The sequence below is a fragment of the Panthera tigris genome, chromosome B3 (genome assembly GCF_018350195.1).
Source record: "Panthera tigris isolate Pti1 chromosome B3, P.tigris_Pti1_mat1.1, whole genome shotgun sequence".
Classification (NCBI taxonomy): Eukaryota; Metazoa; Chordata; class Mammalia; order Carnivora; family Felidae; genus Panthera; species Panthera tigris.
Genome location: NC_056665.1, coordinates 83,249,999 through 83,270,558, shown reverse-complemented (window position 1 = coordinate 83,270,558; position 20,560 = coordinate 83,249,999).

The following is a 20,560-nucleotide window of genomic DNA, read 5'->3' as shown; positions in this document are numbered from 1 at the left end:
CCGTCTCTTATAAGGACTTGTTGTTGGACGTAGGGCTCTCCCTAATCCAGGATGATCTCACCTGAAGACCTTTACCTTAATTACATCTGCAAAGGCCAAATAAGTTTACATTCTGAGGTTCTGGGTGGATATACCTTTTTGGGGAACACCGTTCAACCCAGTACAAACAGGATGCAAATGTGTTCATTGTTGGATTACTCTACTGGTGGACCATGTGTGTGCTTAAATAAGCAACAAACAGGGGTACTGAGAGGGAGAGAGACTGATTTTGTTTTTGAAAGAATTTGATACTTTAAAAAAATGAAGTCCTTGTGGAACAAATATGATTTAAGATAGTTTTAAATTTGAATTTTACACAGAAGTGGGAGAAAGAAAGCATATTTTCCCTGCCTTGGTCCCTAAAGATGTTAATCAATGTAATTAGTGAATTATAAATAGTTCAGTATGGTGACAAGGTAGAATGTGAAGGAGTCTTTTTGTTGGCGGTGTTTTTTTTTTTTTTTTTAAAGTTTATTTATTTTGAGAGAGAAAATGCATGGGAGCAGGGGAGGGGTGGAGAGAGAGGGAGAGAGGGATCCCAAGCAGCCTCCCGGCATCAGGCTGTCATTGTAGAACCTGATGTGGGATTCGATCTCACAAACCGGTAGATCATGACCTGAGCCGGAATCAAGAGTCGGCCGCTTAACTGACTGAGCCATCCAGGCACCCCATGTTGTTGGTTTTATTCTGTTTTGTGTCTTGCAATTATTGAGGCCACTGGTGACCTTAGCAGGAGCAACCGCCATGTCCTTAACATCCGTGGGTTGGGGTTGAGGATTGAATGAAAGTGAGAAGATTGTTAGTGTGGGTATCTTTTTGCAAGGAGCTTGATTGTGAAGTGAGAGAAGAGACATAGTGGTCTCTGAGATGCGGTCTGTGACCTTAGAAGGTTAATTAATGATTTGCTATTTTGTGCTTGCCACAATTAACTTTAACTGCTGCCAGAACTTCTTAGGGATGGTATCCACTGATGACATCTCTGAAAGGGTGCAAACTGAGGTTGCTGTCTAGCCCAAAGTTTCCCCTCAGGTGTGCCTTGGGTAAAGCAGCGGCTCCCCACCAAATTCAACAGCTTGACAGAACCTCAGTGTGCCAGCCCAATGTCCTCTCTGTCCTTTGTACAGTGTCTCGCCTGCCTGGCTGTTCTTCCTCCATTACCTGCTTATCTTTTAAAGCTCAGCTGGAATATTCCCTGTTTATTCTACCCTTCCCCCTTGAAGTTGCTCATTCTTTAGAACCCCCATAGCACCTGTAAATTACATACATAGCACTTTTCATGATAAGCATTATCAGCACCAACGACCAATTTTCCATTACTACTCAAATCCAGGTTTTGTGCAGTAGATGTATTCTAAGCAGCAATGTGCCTTAGAGGAAACTCACCCTTCCCCAGGCCAAGGTTGGGTCTGATGGGCCTGAAGGTAATCACATTCCTGTTGCCAAAGGTCGATTCAGGGATGGGCATGTCACCCAATTCTGGCCAATGAGACGTGGGAGACTTTTGAGAAATGTTTTCTTGCTCCTAAGTGAACAAAAGAGATGTTGTCTCTTCTTTCTCAAGGTCTTGTCATGTCTGGAAATAACTGAAGCCATCTTGCCACCACCTTGAGAAGGAGTTGAAGCCTGAGGATGGCAAAGCAGAAAGATGGTAAGAGCTTAGATCTGTAATCACATGGCCACTGAAACTGCCTACCCAGCTCTCTGCCCCTTAAGAATTACAATTATTGCAATTAATGCATTTCCTTATTGTTTAAAGATGCTTGAATCTCTTTCTATGGCTTGAGGCCAAAAGCATTCAGCATAACTGAAACAACTTGCCATATAATAAATATTTGTCAATTACAACTTGATTTTAAAGTGATGGCCTTTGAAACAAAAGAGCATGTTGTCTGAGTTCTTGTCATGCACTAGGACTTGGAAAAGTAAAATACGGTATTCCCGTGGTCTTCTCCTTAGAGGCCCAAGGTTATTTCATTTATTTGACTATGCCACTCAGATGGTAGAAGCAAAATTTCTTTTTCTGGAAGATTAGGAAAAAATTGGTCTTGAGCTATTTGAGGGAAAGTAAACAAAGTTATAAGACCCAGAGAAGAAACCTCATTTCCATTGGATCACTGACCCAAAGGAAAAGTCTCTTTGGGGAGATACATCAGTAAAGCTTTAAAATTGAAGTACAATTAATTATAGTTAACTTTGTTTTGTTTTGTTTTTTTCTTTTTTTTTTTTTATTCTCAAGTTATGTTAACATACAGTGTAGTCTTAGCTTCAGGAGTAGAACCGGTGATTTCATCTCTTACGTATGACACCCAGTGCTCATCCCAAAAAGCACCCTCCTTAATGCCAGTCACCCATTTAACCCACCCCCATCAACCCTCAGTTTGTTCTCTGTACTTAAGTCTCTTCTGGTTTGCCTCCCTCTCTGTTTTTATCTTATTTTTCCTTCACTTCCCTTATGTTCATCTGTTAAGTTTCTTAAATTCCACATATGAGTGATATGGTATCTGTCTTTCTCCAACTAACTTATTTCATTTAACATCATACCCTCCAGTTCCATCCATGTTGTTGCAAATGGTGAGATTTCATTCTTTTTCATTGCTGAGCAGTATTCCATTGTGTGTGTGTGTGTATATATATATATATATATACACACACACACACACACACACATATATATATGTATATATATACACACACACATATATATATGTATATATATACACACACATACACACCACATCTTCTTAATCCATTCGTCAGCTGGTGGATATTTGGGCTCTTTCCATAATTTGGCTACTGTTGATAGTGCTGCTGTAAACATTGGGGTGCATGTGCCCCTTTGAATCAGCATTTTTGTATCCTTTGGATAAATTCCTAGTAGTGTAATTGCTGGGTCATAGGGTAGTTCTATTTTTAATTTTTTGAGGAGCCGCCACACTTTTCTCCAGAGTGGCTGCACCAGTTTGCATTCCCACCAACAGCGTAGGAGGGTTGCCCTTTTTCACATCCTCACCAACATCTGCTGTTTCCTGAGTTGTTAATTTTAGTCATTCTCACGGGTGTGAGGTGGTATCTCATTATGGTTTTGATTTGTATTTCCCTGATGATGAGTGATGTTGATTGAGCATTTGTTCATGTGTCTGTTAGTCATTTGGATGTCTTCTTTGGAAAAGTCTTCTGCCCATTTCTTCACTGGATTTTTTGTTTTTTGGGGTATTGGTTTGGTAAGTTATTTATAGATTTTAGATGCCAACCCTTTATCTGATATGTCACTTGCAAATATCTTCTCCCATTCCATTAGTTGCCTTTTAGTTTTGTTGATTGTTTCCTTTGCTGGGCAGAAGCTTTTTACCTTGATGAGGTCCCAGTAGTTCATTTTTGCTTTTATTTTCCCTTGCTGATTATAGTTAAATTCTAAAAAATTAAAATAGGGTACCACTGGCTCATGAAGAGAGAAATGAAACAGAATCAATATCAAGAAGTAGAGCCCTAAACATAGGGGGATTTAACATATAATAAAAGTCTCATTTCAAATCACTGAGGAAAACTAGATGTTTTCTCAATGCTGTTTGGACAACACGGTAGCCAGCTATAATAATAAATACATAAATAAATTTGAAACCATACCTCACACTTTACCAAAGAAATTCTGAATGGGTCAAAGATTTTAAATATAAAAATGTGAAACCACAAAAATATGAAAAGAAATATGGACTATATTCTTGTAATTTATGACCAAAGAAAACTTAAAATTTTTTTAATGTTTATTTATTTTTGAGAGAGAGAGAGAGAGAGAGAGAGAGAGCGCGAGCATGAGCGGGGGATGGGCAGAGAGACAAGGAGACACAGAATCTGAAGCAGGCTCCAGGCTCTGAGCTGTCAAGACAGAGCCTGACGCGGGGCTTGAACTCACAAACCAAGAGATCATGACCTGAGCTGAAGTCAGATACTTAACTGACTGAGCCACCCAGGCACCCCCCAAAGAAAACCTTTTAAGATATGACACAAATTATAGCAGATATAAAATAAAAGATTGAAAAATTCAACCATGTTTTCAAAACTATGCATGCAAAAACAACCATAAGTGGTGTCAAAAGTCAATGGGCAAATTGGGAAACATATCTGCAACTTGTTCCTACATAACCAGTAAGAAAAAGACCAACAGCACAATACAAACATAAAGGATATTGTGTTAGGTGACATAGATTGGCACTTTGGAAGTTATCTATCAAAATTACAAATATGTATAATCTTTGATTCAGAAATTATATGAATTGTTTGTACTAATTCTATTAGTAGCAATTCTATTAAATTACAGACATATTCCTTGATGTGGGAATCCCTTATTGAACAAGATTATTCATTGCAGCGTTATTTGTAGCATCAAAAAATTGGAAATAGTGGAAATGATCACTAACGGGAGAGAAATAACCACTGATGGTTAGACAAATGGTCCTATGTTAATATAATGGGTTGCTACTTGTCATGGAGGAGGATTGAGGAGCTCTTTGTTACTTGTGTGATCTCTGATACATACCAAGTATAAGTAAGGAATGGAACAGGATAGTAAGTTACTATTTGTATAAACAGAAGATGGTGGGAGGTGCTTTGCCCAAGTTTACTTGTATGTTTCTGAAAGGAAAAGTAGGAAATCAGTGATACTGAAGCCTCTGGAGAGGAACTGGAAGGCTAGAGCATGTGTGTGGAAGGGAGGCATCACTGTATAAAATTATATGCCTTTGACTTCTGAACGATGTGAGTGTATTACCTATTCCAATTCCAAACCAAATAAATTACACTTAAAAAGATATTTTGAGGGGTGCGTGGGTGGCTCAGTCGGTCAAGGGTCCTACTCTTGATACTGGCTCAGGTTGTGAGATCAAGCCCCACATTGGGCTGTGCACGGAGCATGGAGCCTGCTTGGGATTCTCTCTCTCCCTCTCTCTCTCTGCACCTCCCCTGTTTATGCTCTCTGTATCTCTCAAAATAAGTATATAAACTTAAAAAAAAAAGGATATTTTGAAAGCAAGGAAGAGAAATAGAAAAGCCCTCAATGCTTTAAAAATCAAAACTGAGGGATGCCTGGGGTGGCTCGGTTGGTTGGGTGTCCAACTTCGGTTCAGGTCATGATCTTGCATGATCTTGTGGCTTGTGGGTTTGAGCCCTCCATCAGGCTCTGTGCTGACAGGTCAGAGCCTGGAGACTGCTTCAGATTCTCTGCCTCCCTCTCTCTCTGCCCTCCCCTGCTCGGGCTCTGTCTGTGTCTCTGTCTCTCAAAAATAAATAAACATTAAAAAAAAATTAAAAAAAAATAAAAATGAAAACTGAAAATGAGGAACTGTAGATCTAATTCAGTAAATGGGGGACACCCCTGTCTAGCAGGAGTAGGGCCCAGCATCTCCACCTTCTGCAGCTCTCTACTGACCTCAGATAGGGTGGGGTTTCATTTGCCAGCCCTAAGCCCTCTCCCTACCACTTCCCATTCCTCCTGCCCCAAGGTCAAGCTGTCTGCCGGGGATTCGCCTCTATGCTTCTGTCTTCTTCATACCCAGGGCAGAGCACTAAGCTGAGGGCATCCTACTTTTCTTTGCTGGGCACAAGTCATGGGTGCAATTGTTTGTCTGAAGGGTGGAAGAGTAATTGAGACCCTTAATTCTGGAAAATTAGACTAAGGCAGAAGAAAATGAAAGCTGGTAGGATGTAGGAAGTTTTCACCCACAGAGTATTGTAACAGGGTGAGTGAGAGGAAATGGTAATAAATCATAGAAAGGAGAACCACCTGCTTGCCACACTTTGGCTGAATTTTTCTCTTCTCAGAGTTCTGTAGTTGATGCCTTATTAACATCAGAGAGGATTTGATGACTTGTGGTATTCAGTCCTGACTACTGAAATGAAAAGGATAGAAAATGAAAAGTATGGAAAATGAAAATCAATTGCATTCTCTAATTTTAGTCAGCCCATTCCTGGAGCATATTGAATACTACTTTGGGGTCTTTCATTGTTCAGGTTATTAATAACAAAGAACCAAAGTATTTCACATTCCTAAAGAGCCTTTCATCTCAAAGGAGCCAGTGTAATTCACTAATTCAGTTACCTGAACTACATTTGGTAATTATTTGAGGATCACTTCACCCAGGGGTGAATTTCAACGAGTTGTGTGACACCGCCAACAGTCACTTCATTCTCCAGTCAGTGCGAAAGAAAAATGAATAGCTAATGGGGATGTCCTCCTGAAGGATTTGCCCAGTGAAAACTTCAGGGAGATGGATGCTGAAAGAATGTAATTAACTGCCCGAAATTAGTACCTCCACTCTTACTCAAGGTTTCCTGACCTCTTTACTAGAGTCAGGATGGAGAGGTGTCTTATCTCAGAATGGGGCTCTCTAGCAGCCAAGAGACCTGTGAACAGCCATCACTCCATTGCTATATTTTTTTGAGTAGTTATAAATGGTACTGTATTTTTAATTTGTTTCCACAAATTCACTGTAAGAATATAGAAGTGCAATTAATTTTTCTTTTGTTACAACTGATTTTTGTATGTTGATCTTATATCTGCGATCTTGCTGAACTTACTAGTTTGAAGAATGTTTTTTTAAGATTCCTTAGGATTTTCTATGTAGACCATGATGGCATCTGCAAATAGGGACATTTTTAGTTCTTTTGTCTTATCTGTATGCCTCTATTTTCTTTTCTTGCCTTATTAAGCTGGCTAGATCACAGGAATAGCAGTGGTGAGAGCATACATTTTTGCTGACATCTTTACCTTGTACCTGATCTTTGGGGAAAAACATTCAGTCTTTTACAATTAGAAATAATGCTAGCTATAGGTTTTTTGTCGGCATTCTTTATCAAACTGCTGTTCCTAGTTTTCTGAGAGTTTTTTTTTTTAATTGCAAATAGGTATTGAATTTTTATCAAATGTTTTTTCTGCATCAATTGATACAGGCACATGAAATTTCCTCTTCATTAATATGGTTGACTACATGGATTGACTTTTGAACATTGAACCAGACTTGCATCCCGCAAATAGCAGTTATTCCAATACTATCTATATTAAAGTTCATTTATAAGGAATAGTGTCTCAGTTATTTGGGGGTGGGGTGGGGAGAAGAGAGGTTAAGTAGCTGGAGCTCTTCCTGCCAAGGGCATGTGGCTTGATCCACTTTACTGAATCCAGTAAGACTTCTTTCTCTCTTTCATCTACTCTCTGCAATTAACCAGAGGTCAGGAAACTGTGGCTAGCATGACAACTGCTCATTACCCTTGAGTCTGGTCATTAGAAAGTATAACATGGAGTCTGGCCACTGCAAAAGCTTGTGTTTGTGGGAACAGGCTCATCAGTCACTGCTATCCCAGAAAGAATGATCTCCACTTCCCTTCTGCATGCCAGATAACACATGAGTACATTTTAATGGCAGACGATAAATCATATCTAAAACCCTAGCAGAGGGGCACCTGGGTGACTCAGTCAGTTAAGCGTCCAACTTCAGCTCAGGTCATGATCTCGAGGTTCATGAGTTCAAGCCCCGCGTTGGGCTCTGTGCTGACAGCTCAGAGCCTGGAGCCTGCTTTGGATTCTTTGTCTCCCTCTCTCTCTGCCCTTCCCTGCTGATGCTCTGTCTCTCCCTCTCTCTCAAACTAAATAAACATTAAAAAAAAAAAAGTTTTTTTAACCCCAGCAGAAAAGGAGTCAGGAAAATAAGGTTTTAAGCCTTCCAACCCCTGTGATGCAGAGGGGAGCATAGAAACAGGCAGAAATAGATGCTGAGGGCCAAAAGACAAATTTTAGCACTTCCATCTGCCTCACTGAATCTGATAGGAAACAGAGACCTTCCATCTCCTCTTCTTACTCTCTAAATTTTTCCTCTTAAATTTTAATGTCCTCTTTCCTCTTTTATTTCCCTCATCATCATTCAAAAACCTACTCAGAAGGATGTATTTGCAAAGGTGGACTTGGGGTGGAAAAGAAAGAGGTGAGACGCAATGCAAATAGGGTATCTGTTATTTGAATGATCTATTTGAATGTGTGGAGATGTTTGAAAAGATGAGAAGAAAAGAAAAGAAAAAAGAAAGAAAGAAAGAAAGAGATTGACTATTTCCAGAAGAGTCTAAATTTGGGCAGCTGGAGTGGTCTGAGTGGATGCATATGTAGGCTGGAGATAGTGTGCAGAGTGAGCAAGGGTTAAGTAAAAACGGCACATGAAAGGCCTGGGGCTCAGTAATGGGACATGACTCCAACAAAGTGAGAGGAATAGATGGGCAATGATCATGTTCAGAGAAACAGAGCCAAGGACTTGAGTAGGACAGCTATAGCTTAGCTGGCAAGTCAAAGTTGAAATCGAGTCAGTTGGGAAGGAGAATTTGGAGTCAGGGTCTGGGATTGCTCCAGGGACTCTGATTGAGCAGGCTTTGGTCCTCAGCCCTCAGCTGCTGCTTATTATTTTAGGTGGCATGGTGTGAATAGGAGCCTTCTATAATCAGTGAGCCTTGTGTGTATCACTTTTGATTCAGGGTCTGAAGTGATTTCTGTGGATGGGTGGGGGGCTCAACCAGACAGTTGCTGATTTCCAAGACCCCAAGATCTTTGTACTTTAGCTCTTTCCCCAGGTCCCAGGTGAGATATTCTGCCAAGACAGAGCCTGATTAGAAGTCAAAGTTGTGTGAAAGGCCCAGAGATGGACTTCCTTCCTGCCTTCTTGCCTTCCTGCCTTCTTGCCTTCCTGCCTTCCTGCCTTCCTGCCTTCCTGCCTTCCTGCCTTCCTGCCTTCCTGTCTTCCTGCCTTCCTGCCTTCCTGCCTTGCCTTCCTTCCTTGCCTTCCCTTCCCTCCCCTCCCTTTCCTTCCTTCCCTTCCTTTCCTTCCTTGCCTTCCTTACTTCCTTCCTCCCCTTTTCCTGTTTCTTTCCTTCTTCCTCCTTCCCTTTCCTCCCTTTCCCTTCCTAAAAAAAAAAACAAAAAACAAAAAACAAACAAAAACAAAAAACAACAACAAAAAAAACCAGTTAGGAACTTTTTCCCATGTGGAAGACTACCGAACCCTTGAATAAATAAGTATATTAAGTCTGATGGATTAGAGAGGTCAGGACTATGGGAGGTAACAAGAGCCACTGAGTAACAAAATACCTTCCTTAAGGATTCAGCTCCCTAGATTCCTCCAGTCTTTATGTAACACCTCAGAGCACAGCTGCCCACAGCTCTCCAGCTCATTAGTCTTCAGGGAGTTAGAATGCAGCTTGAAGGTATTGGGGGTGACTGATTTTATTCTTGCATGGATCAGGGCATTTTGTACTGCTTGGTGGCCCCAGACTGCTCCTTAGACTGGTCTACAAGTATGGGATATTGGTTTCAAGAAGCATCAAACTGGCATCATCAGATCCATTGGCAAGGTTGGAGAAGTATCCTCTCAGGAGCAGTGATATGCCCCAAGTGTCCTTCTCACACATGAAGTACTAAATGTTTTTTCATGCCAGTGATTTTCAAATTATTTTGCCTTTAAATTATTTTTTTCTCTATCCAGATAAAATCTTACTTGGAAACTGAATATAAAAATCAAATGAAAGAGGAACTATTCCGATTGAACATTGGTGACATTCAGAAACCCATGTATTTACCCCCTCACTCCTTTGGACTATTTCCAAAAATTTTGCAGGGCTTCAGTAAACAGAATATTAAAACACTGTATTAAATGTTTGTTAAATCTGGTTAGTACTCTTAGTCAATTTTAAAGAGGAAGAAACAGACACAGAGGGGCTAAAGAACTTACTTTGCCACAATCATGCTGTGTGACTCTATCAGTTGGGAACTGTACTTGGACGATCTGAAAATTGGTTTAAGCAAGACAGATCTTTATTCCCCTCTCATCGAATAAGATGGCTTAGTCAGTTAAGCCTCCAACTCTTGATTTCAGCTCAGGTCATGATCTCACGGTCATGAGATGGAGTCCTGCCTTGGGCTCAGTGCTAGACGTGGAACCTACTTAAGATGTGTTCTCTCCCTCTCTCTCCCTCCCTCTCCCTCCCTCTCCCTCCCTCCCTCCCTCCCTCTCCCTCTCCCTCCCTCTCCCTCTCCCTCTCTCTCCCTCTCCCCCCCCCCCACCCCTCCCATGCTCTCATGCACATGTGCTTTCACTCTCTCTCTCTCTCTAAAAAAAAAAAAAAAGATGTCCAGAAGTGGGCAGTGTAGGACCAATGTGGTGGATGTGGTGGTGCCATGAGATTTTGGGGGACCTAAGGTCTTTGCAGCTCACCATTCCAAAATCCCTGGCGTGACTCTTCAGCCCATGTTTATAGCATGGTTTCTAGAGCTCCAGCCATTTGATCAGCATCTAGAAGGTATAGAAAGAGGAAGAGAAAGGGCCTGCCATCTGAGTTAGTCTCTTCAAAGGGGGCTTTCTAGAAAGCCTCAGTGTCTTTTACTTACATCTCACATAGTCATAAAAAAACTTAAACTGGGCATTTTGTCAGTCCTGGCAACATGGGAGCTCTGCCAGTGAGGAAGAGGAGAACTGTTATTGGGTGGGTAACTGATGGTCCACCACGAACTTGATGCTTTTGCCCTCTAAGTGAGCATGTATCTTGGCTTTTGGATTAGTCCCGATTGGAAATAACCTGCCTGTCCTCCTCCTAAACCCACAAAATCAATGTTTTGGCACCTAAATATACATTTTTCCTACTCAGAAGAGGGTCAGATATCCTTTGTCAGATTCATGTGTCTTGCATTTTATATAACTGAATTTATTATTTGCTCAGGTTGCTTGACACATGTCACTTTTTGAAAGAAATATTGTACACGTTTTGGATTCTCTCCAGGTAGCAGGTGGAAAGGTATAGTTACATGAGGTTTGTGACCAAAAGTAAGAGCCAGGTTATTCCTCAGCGCACATTAATCCCCATCTTTTGACCCTTCACTGCAAGAAGATCTTCACTAGTTTCTCACTGAGATATTGCATTCCCTATATGCTTAGGAAAACATCCACCTGTCATGGGTGATGGGGCACTATTGGTTCACGCCGAGCCACCACTGCCTGTGGTGTGGTGTGGAGGATGAATACTGGACATGGACTAAAAAAATCTGGACTCAGCTCTGTCCCTTACCAGGGGCCTAGCTGTGACCCTCAGGCAAGCCCTTCATTCCTCCAGGCCTCAGTTTCTCCTTCAGTAAAATAGGGGGTTAGACCAGAGGAGCTCTGTGGCAGGGACCCTGCCAAGGCAAACATTCTGATTGTATCTTCTGCTCCCATCCCCCTTCCCTTGCCCTCACTTGGATTGGAATGTGACCGACAAATGCTGCCAGCGACCGTGCTAGGGTCCTGAAAAGTCACCTGTCCCTTTTCTTCCACCAGAAAGAATTATGACAAAAACAAACAAACAAACAAACAAACAAACCCAGCCTGTTTTCTTTGAGTTTCCCTGAGGAAGATTTGTTTTCCAGACTCTAGGAGGTTTTCTTAATGTAGGTCTTTAACTAAAATGCCTCCAGTTGTAATTTAGTGCCTGTTTGCTTTTGTCCTGCTGTTAGTATCATTCTTGTCTGGTTATTCATAGGAAAACTTCAGACAAAATCAAAATTGCAATAGGATGAGGAACATTTTCCAAACGAAGATAGTAGATCCAGATTTCTCATTGTCTATTCATGAGTTCACTTATTAGCTAATTCCTTCAATCCAGAAACCAGGGTGCCTGTGTACAAGTCACTGCATGGAAGATGTGGGCTCCCACCCTGACCTGGTCTATACTATAGATAAAAGTTCCATTAAAGGTCAGTGCCTGCCCCATGTGTACCACGTTCATAGTTAATCTTTACAACAACCGTATGACGTACACATTTATTATGGAATTCACTTGCTTTTGTCTGCCTCATCTTTAGACTGGAGAGCCTGCACAATCCCCCTTCCCTAATCATTTTGTTTACCTAATTTGGGGACACTTATTATGCACTAGGCATTAGGGTTATGACCAAAAAAACAGAAAGGGTGTATCTGACAGGTCTGCCAATCTGTTAATCATAATCCCTCCAACTACTCCCAAGTATGTGACTCAAGCTCGGCCCATCATGAAACTTGGTGTCTTTTTCAATAGTGATTGGGCTGGGGGTTGGGAGAATGACCAGTAGGGCAAGTTAGGGTTTCATATACCATATGATCTGATTCTGGTTGCTGGAAAAGACAGAGTTTCTCTTTATTCATATAAAGATTCAGACGTGTATGGTACCTACTCCACTATTATGCTTTGTAGTTTCATAAACCAATAAAATCTCTTTTTGTTTAAATCATTGGTTTGAACCATATAAAACTGCCATTTTTTTCAGATTAGATGTGAACAATTTCATCTGGTTTAACCTAATGATGTGGATTTCTGCTGCCTGCTATGGAAAGAATCCCCATTAATGTGGTAGTATTGTTATCTCCCATGCAGATTAGGAAAACGAGGCCAGGTGTATTTATTTACCCCAGGTCATTCAGGTACTAGGCATAGCAAGAACTGAAACCCAGGTAACTTCAAAGCCTCTGTTCTTGATTACTCCGGTGCCATCCCATAAAGTCAGACAAGGACTGAAGAGAAGAGACTTCTCCTCAAGGGGCGGTCCGCAGGCGGTTGCCTATCAGTAAACTCTTTGCTACTGGTCCAAGAGGAGGTAAGAAATAATGAGTCAGAATGTAAATACAACATGTCACTGAGCATACGCTTTAAGTTCAGCTGACATTTGTTTTTTTAATTGCCAGACTTTCTTGATAAAGTAAGCAGTGCACTGACTTACATTCTGATGCATGCTCTTTATCCCCTCTTGAGCTGACATCAAACTACGGACCGGTACTTGGAGGAGCACTGGTAGAGGACTGGGTTTGCTGCCCACCTGACAACCATCCTCCTGTCTCTTGGGACTTCCACAGAAGCCATGTCTATGCCATGCGACCCTGTCCCCCTCTTCTGTTAGTCATAACTGATTTATTCAGGTCATTTGTGTGAGTCACGCTGGACCAACCAGATTTTCTTGTTTAAGAATATAGAATCTGAAAAAAAGAAACAAAGGAACCAGGAGGTGTTGGTTGCTGAGCTACAAAAATAGAAGAATGAGCCCAGGAAACTCTTGTTTTCATGTCTCTGGAACTGGTGTGAGTTTTGACTTCTGAGGAGTGGGTGTTCAGTCTTATATCTTGTAAGGTTATGAATATCCTTTCAAGCAAATTCCCTTTGGTCTTAAGCTAGCCAGAGTTGGTTTCAAGAGAACTTTAATAGTTTTGAAAAAATATAGGCAAGACCACCGGTTTCACGACTCAGAATTCTGTTTATGATTTCAATTATGTGTTAGCCTGGCTGACACCATCCTCCATGATTTTAGGTCTCAGTAATAGCTGGAAACACTGCTACCTGAGCCAGGGGGCCCCACTGTAAAACGGAAACAAAGATGTACATAACCAGTTACCCCTGGCAACTATAGTTACTCCAATAAAGACTAAACATCTTAATTAAAGCAAATAAATAAGCAACCTTTGTCTGTTTAACTATGGATAAATAGGAACCAAATGATTGAATTAACTCATTGCTAACTTTAGGACCAGTGCTGCTCTGGGGTGGAGCACTTACATCTGCCCATCTAGCTGGCTCTCAAGGAATGACCATGAGCTCTGGGAAAACAAACGTTATCTCAACCTGCCAAATGCGAGCAACAGTTTCCTGAATTCACGTTGGCTTTTTGGGAAACAACAACAACAACAGTGGAAACACAACCTAAATCCTCTTGTTATGTGGCCATATCTTTTTTAGATGCAATGTTTGATTTAAACAAATACTTTGGTCGTCTCCTGAGATCGTCTCACTCGTTGAGGCTCCAAGTCCCGATAGAAGCAGACCCTTCCGGCTCGGTGAAGGAGGCAGTGAAAATGGAGGTTTGAAGCTGCATCCTGAGCAGCGTGGAAGGGGCTGCATGGAGTGATAGCAGAAGGAGAAAGGAAGCAAAGCACCATGTGCCCGCTGCTCTCACTTAAGTGGAAGAAAAACAGTGCTGGAAGGTGTTGGGGCGGTGGGGGGGAGGCTTCAAAACTTGAAGCTTTCATCATTTATTTCTGAATCCGGACAATTGTCTCCTCTGTGCTTACCTAGAATCTCTGTGATCTTGGTTCTGAATAGGTTAATCTATTTTTAAAGGGTATCCAAATGCTATTAGGATAATTCTTGCATTCCTTTGCTCTTTCTATTTAAAAATTAAAGTGCTCGCGGTAATAGATTTCTCTGCCAGTATAGCCAAGAGGATCACCTACAGATGCTCTCTGAGTAGAAAAAACCCTCGAACTTGAGATTCAAATATCTGTGCTTATAATTTTCTCCGTTTAAAACCTCTTCTTAGTCTCTGTTTAAATTCTGATGATTTAGGTGCAGAGTTCTTTTTTCTTAGTTGTATTGCTGGACATATATTAGGCATAATCTATAAGATTTTCAACATGATATCATACATCCAGCATTTTTATTGTACTAAATTTCAGGGCTAATTTAAGTTTAAACTCTTTATTTTAGAAAATCAGTAACAGCAACTAATTAGCACATCTCATTCTGGATGTATTTGCCAACCAATTTCAGAGACTCATTTGCCTGTTAAGAGATTTTATTGAACACCAGCACCACAGACTCTCCTTTTTTTCTAGTAAACAGCTCATGCTTATTATCTTATTACAGGAATGCCACTGGTTAAATCAGGCTCTGAATATAAATAGCCATATTACTGCCATCAGGCATCAATGTTTATTTAGTGGCTGTGAGTCATGCATACCTCTTTGATCGGCTTTGGAATGAGCCGTTGCAGTTTTTGTTCAAAAAGGTTATTTGCAAAGGCTACAGAAGTATCAGTTAGATTAAACATGAAATTAATCAGTGTGGAATTTTATCAGCCATTTCTGCCACCAAACACCAGGTGTCAAGAGCATGTGCAAATGAGGGCTGAACATAATGAAGCTGGGGGACAGCTTAGTAGGGAGGTCAGAAAAGATTCCAAGAGGTCTACCATGCTCAGGGAGGAGAGATGAAAGGGAGGGAGGGAGGAAGGAAGAGAGGAAGGAAGGGAGGAAGCAAAGAGAGAAAGAAAGAAATATTGAAGGCCTATGGAATCATCTGGAACTCACTGGCAGTTTCACACTGCATATCTCATAGCACAGTATATGGAAAGAGAATCAGGTGACCTGAGTTAGTGTGAGCGCTGCCCTGTCCTACCCAGTGGTCTTTGGAAAACTGTTTCATATGCATATATGTGTTACAAAGCATATATTTTTATAACCTATGATAAATTTGTACACAAGCGTATTTTTCACCTCAACATTTCTTGAGACTAAAAATATCAGCGAGAGACCCAAGATAGCTGTCATGTGGTTTTAGTTGATGAAACTAAGTTGGCGGAGGAGATGAGGCCCTTTGACTGGAGGGCTCATTTAAAGCGGGTCCATTCAATCGTTCAACATTTAGTGGGTGCTGCAGCCGGTCAGGCACATGTGCTGAGGGAGGCCTGGAAATAACGATAACACACCATGTTTTGTACTAGGATGATCGCCACTCTAAATTCCTGGTGACCTCACTCTCCACCAGCCCTCATCACTGCTTGGCGATTCTGCAGTATTCTGCCAGGCGACTCACCCTGCTGGTGCCTCAGTGCCTGTTTCCAATGTTCTCCACTGTCTTCAAGCTTCTGGCTTTCCCTGAGTTCCTCTTCCTCTCAGCAGATGATCTAACCTTGGCTACAGTGAAAATGAATTCACCTACATTCACGCTCATCTTTTCCTTATTCAGTCTCACCATAGGGAACGTCTTCCCTCTTATAGCGGGTGATCCTTCTTCTGTGATTTGGACCCCATTTCTTCCCAGGGTTCTTCTGTTCACCCAGAATCTTCCCTTCTTCCCTCTCTCACTGGCTCTTTCCTGTCAGCAGATAAAAATGCTTAGTGTTTACAAGTTAAAAAAAAAAATCCTCCTTTGAGAGTACTTCTTGCCAGGAACCTTCCTTCCTCATCACAGACAGCTCCTTGAAAGAATTTCCCCCCTAGAACTCTGACTTCCTCAGGTTCTGCTTGACCTTGAGTCAGGTTTTCTGGGAGACTCTGACCCAGAGATTTGTATGAGGGTGGTATATGGAAGCAGGTGTTCTAGAAACCACCTTGGGAGTGGGATGAAGGGGGCAGGAATGGCAATGTAGGTACAACAGTGGCATCATCCAACTCTAGGAAACTCTAGAGCTGGCATGGCCTCTCAGAGATGACCTGAATTGAGGCAGAGGGGACAGGCCTTTGTACCCCACAACAACCTGTCATTGGATGCACAGGACAGGTGTATAGACTTGGGCAAGGCCGCTTCCTTTGATAAAGGGTAATTCTTGGAGGGGGATTTGGCCATGGGCCACCGGCAGACAACAGTCCTTGCAGCTGGGGGAATGAGTGCTTCATCCCCAGATGGGGTTTGTGGGTGGCATAGCCCGGTACACACTGCTTGCCCAGCCTTCTAGAACCTGGCTTTCTCTTGAGCTCCAGACAACATTTATATTCAACTGCCTATTGGATATTGCCATCTGGACACCTCACAAAAGCCAATCAGACATATTCACATTTAACTCATCACTTTCTACCCCTCCACTCACTCCTTCTTAGGGTTCTTTATCATGGTAAATGGAAGATAGAAGATGACTTGTGAGGGTTATCCTTTGTTTCCTTGGTAGGTTACTTCAGGGTCTGTTTGTTGTTTGCAGCCCTTCTAAGGAGTCTTGTGTGCTGAATAAACATGCCCACTAAAGAACCCACCCACTGTCTGTTTTTGCATCCTGTCATGAAATAGGAGCCAGGCTGTCAAGGCAGCACACTGCATTATGGTACGGCTGTCCTTGCTCACTTCACTTGTCTTCACTCTCACTTCCTTGGGCTTGCATCTGCCAAATATATTGTTATGGCCTTAACTCTGGTCTCAAAGGCCTTGCTTTCTGAGGACCTGTGAAAAGATACCACCTTTTCCCTGATGGCCTGTTTTCCAGTAAGTCCTACTGATCCTAACTTCTAAATAATTCTTCAGTCTATTCTTTCGTCAACATCTCCATGTGCCATCACCCTTAGTCAAGCACCATCAGTGCCTCTTGGATTGTTACCTCAGCCTCCTAACCAATCTCCAGGCTTGCTTCCCTATAAGCTATTTGCTACTGTCTAGCCCTGACACATAGTAAGAGCTTAATATTAGTTGCAAGAGTGAATGAATACCTGAATAGGTGTATCACAGCGTGCTGCATATTGTAACTGAACTACTTTATAACCTTGACATAAGATTTTTTTTCTAGAATTTTTTAACATTTCACACTCGATCTTCCCCTCTAGGAGAGATCACATATTAGTGGGCCATCTGGTGACCTCATAGATAGGCCCAAGGGCTTTAAGATAGGACACTAGAATTCTTTTTTTCTGCTTAAACTGAGTTATAGTTGAAGTTCTCTTTTTTCCTTCCTTCCTTCCTTCCTTCCTTCCTTCCTTCCTTCCATTTCCTTCCTTCATTTCTTTCTTCCTTGGTTTCTCCTTCTTTTGTTCCTTTGTTCCTTCATTCCTTCATCCTTCCTTCCTTCCTTCCTTCCTTCCTTCCTTCCTTCCTTCCTTCTTTCCATCCATCCATCCATCCATCCATCCATCCTAGATTGGGGTAATCCATACAACACTTTTACTCTTCTGTGCTGTTCTTTGTTCTTCTGCTTCTAAGATTTCATGGGTTTTTAGGTTAAGTGAGTGGTAATAGTTAGTTTAGGTTAACTGAGTGGTAATAGTTAGTTTAGGTTAAGTGAGTGGTAATAGTTTAGGTTAAGTGAGTGGTTAGAGCTGTGCTGGGTATATACTAGGGGCAAAATAAGTTTTAGTCATCATCATTACCATTATCATCCTATCATGCAGTTTTTTCCCTCCTATTTCCTTTCCATTTCCTGAGGTTTAAAATGGTTTTAAAATATTTAAATTGGGGGCACCTGGGTGTCTCAGTCGGTTAAGCGGCCGACTTCGGCTCAGGTCATGGTCTCGCGGTCTGTGAGTTCGAGCCCCCGCGTCGGGCTCTGTGCTGACAGCTCAGAGCCTGGAGCCTGTTTCGGATTCTGTGTCTCCCTCTCTCTGACCCTCCCCCATTCATGCTCTGTCTCAAAAACAAATAAACGTTAAAAAAAATTTTTAAAAAATTTAAATTGAGTAAATTGAGTAAATTCTATATACAGCTCTCCTAGGAAACAAAATACGGTAGAAATCTAAGTGGTCATCGACCTAAAATTGGCACTGTCCAATGAGTTATGTAGTGTCTGTACGCTATGTTTTTGTGGATATAAAATACAACTTAAACCTCAAGATTTAAGAATTAATATTCAATTTAGGAAACTTACAAAGTAAAAATAATACTAGTTTTCTTCAAGCCTTCATGCTCAAATTATAATTCTTACTTTAAAAATAAATATAATAAATCCAGGGAGGTATTTGATTCTAATTTGATTGAGTAGCTGAACAGACCAAATTCCCTAAAACATTCTGTTCTATTTACATCACAATTTTTAAAATTCCCTTGAACATTTTAAATTGCATTTATAAATTGAATGTATCTGATTATTTAAAGCACTTCTACTGCCCAACCTGCCCACCAAAGCCTTTCCAGCTCTAATTAGGCTAATTAAGTTAATGAATGTGGTCCATCTCAAGCTAAAATCCATCCACTGGAATATCCATTCCAGTTTTGCTTACAAACTTTGCATAATTCTCTTTATCTTTCAACTGAAGAGCGAAGTCTAAAATAAACTACTCAGTGATACATTTCAGATTAGAATCGAAGACCAAATCTATCAAATTCCCTAAAATCTCCTAAACACTTCAAATACTTCAAATATAAAATATACACAGATCATTCCTAAATGCATGAACAAACTATTAGTAGCAAACTATGAGTATGGTCTATTTCATCATCTCTATATTTAATTCTAAACATTCCAGAGTTGACAGATAGCTTTTACCATCTCAAGCAAGTTGGTGTTGCCTTTGGACGGGAATTTTGGCTGGGATACAGTTGTAAGGTCTGAATGCCAGGGTGCCCTGTCTGGACACTGAACGAGATGCTGAGCACCTTTTGAATAGCCACAGTGATGACAAAGGGATTCCTTGTTTGTGCCCTGCACACGGGGCTGTTTTCACAGCTGACCATCTGGTTTCAAATTAGACCATTATCCAATTCTTTCTTCTGATGCAGAGCCCGTAGTTCTGGCTAGTTTACCTGTTGATAGGTATTAATTAATCTACTTACCACTGATTAACTTGAAAAAAATTTTAAATTTACCTTTCATATTTGAGTATTGGCCACAATCCTAAAGATATTTATACTGTCAGGCTCATTCTTGTCATTTGTGGGAAAGGAAGAGGAAAAAAAGACACATTGAACATACTTTAGGTACAAAACACATGTCATCATATATGTATATATGTTATTTAATCTTTTTCACAGTTGTGTGATGTAGGCACAATTATGTTCATTTGACAGAAGAGAAAACTGAGGTTCAGACAGTTAAGTAGCTATTAAGTCATGAGCAGGGTTACAAGCCTAGTTCTGATTCTGTAACTCCCAGTTTGTGCTCTGTGGGGAACTTCATGTAAGCCTCCTGAGACTTCTAGCTAGAAGATGAGTTTGGCCACACATGCAGAAGATTCTTGGGGTTGTGTTTTTTAAAAAATTATTTTTCCTGCTATCTTTTTTATAATAAAACAGTCATAAATAGTTTGAGGCCATGGCTATGAGTTGAACATCTGACACTCGCTCTTTCTTTCTGGGAGGGATCACACATTAGGTGATCTCAGAGACAGAGGCCAAAGGGTTTTGAGATAGGAGACTAGAATTCTTTTTTTTTGTTGTTGTTAATAAAGTACAGTTGAAGCTTACTCTTCCCCCCTCCCTCCCTCCTTCCTTCCTTCCTTCCTTCCTTCCTTCCTTCCTTCCTTTTCTCCCCTTCCCTCCTCCCTTCCTCTCCTCCTTCCTTTTCCCTCTCTGTTCTCCCCCACTTCCTTTCCCTTCCTCCTTTCCATTTGGAAATAATTTCAAGCTTTTAGAAGAGTTGTAAGAATAGATTTAAAAAACCTTCCATATTCCCTTCACTCAGATTCACCAGTGGTTAATATTTATCGTTCTCTGAACTCTTTGAGAGTGTGTGGCACACATCATACTTCTTTGCACCTTTGCAAATTTAGAAATTGACATAATATCTAACTTGCAAATCTTATTTAAATTTCACCAGTTATGTCCCTTTTAACAATTTTGCTTTTCTGGTTCACAATCCAATATAGGATGAAGTATTATATTTACTTATATGGCTTTTTCGTTTGCACAGTCTGGAATGATTCCTTGGCTTTCTCTGCCTTTCATGTCATTGACATTTTTTTTTTTTTTTGAAGAGTATAGGTCATATATTTTCCAGGATAGTTCTCAATATGAGTTTGTCTAATGGTCCATCATGATTAGATTTAGGTTATGCCTTTTTGGCAGGAATCCTACCTAAGTGATACTGTGT